The following is a 400-nucleotide window of genomic DNA, read 5'->3' as shown; positions in this document are numbered from 1 at the left end:
GTCAGCTCCCCAGGCACCCCCAGCCACCCCAGGGGATGCGGTGAGAGCCAAGGGCACCCTCCTGGGCATCAGCTGCAGCTCAGGAAACCCCTGGGGATACAGGGGAGGTGGTCTGAGGTTTGCTTATGTGTCCCCACCGCAGGAGCCGGGGCAGGAGCAGGAGCTCGGCTCAGCGGCACCCACTCCCCCGGGAGCTGCCAGGCCCTGAGCGCCGCCCCAGTCCCGAGGGAAGGGTCGTCCCTTCGGCACCGCCGTGGCCGGGACTGCCAGAGCCAAAAGGTGAGCGGGGCAGCAGGGGGAGGCCCTCAGGGATGGGCACCCATCCTAAGCCCAGCCACTCCTGCGTGGGGCTGTGGACCTGATCCCAGGGGTGCTGGAGTCCTGACCCCGCTGGCTCCTG

Source organism: Mesitornis unicolor, unplaced genomic scaffold (genome assembly GCF_000695765.1).
Source record: "Mesitornis unicolor isolate BGI_N332 unplaced genomic scaffold, ASM69576v1 scaffold37053, whole genome shotgun sequence".
Taxonomy (NCBI): Eukaryota; Metazoa; Chordata; class Aves; order Mesitornithiformes; family Mesitornithidae; genus Mesitornis; species Mesitornis unicolor.
Note: the sequence above shows the minus strand (reverse complement) of the source record.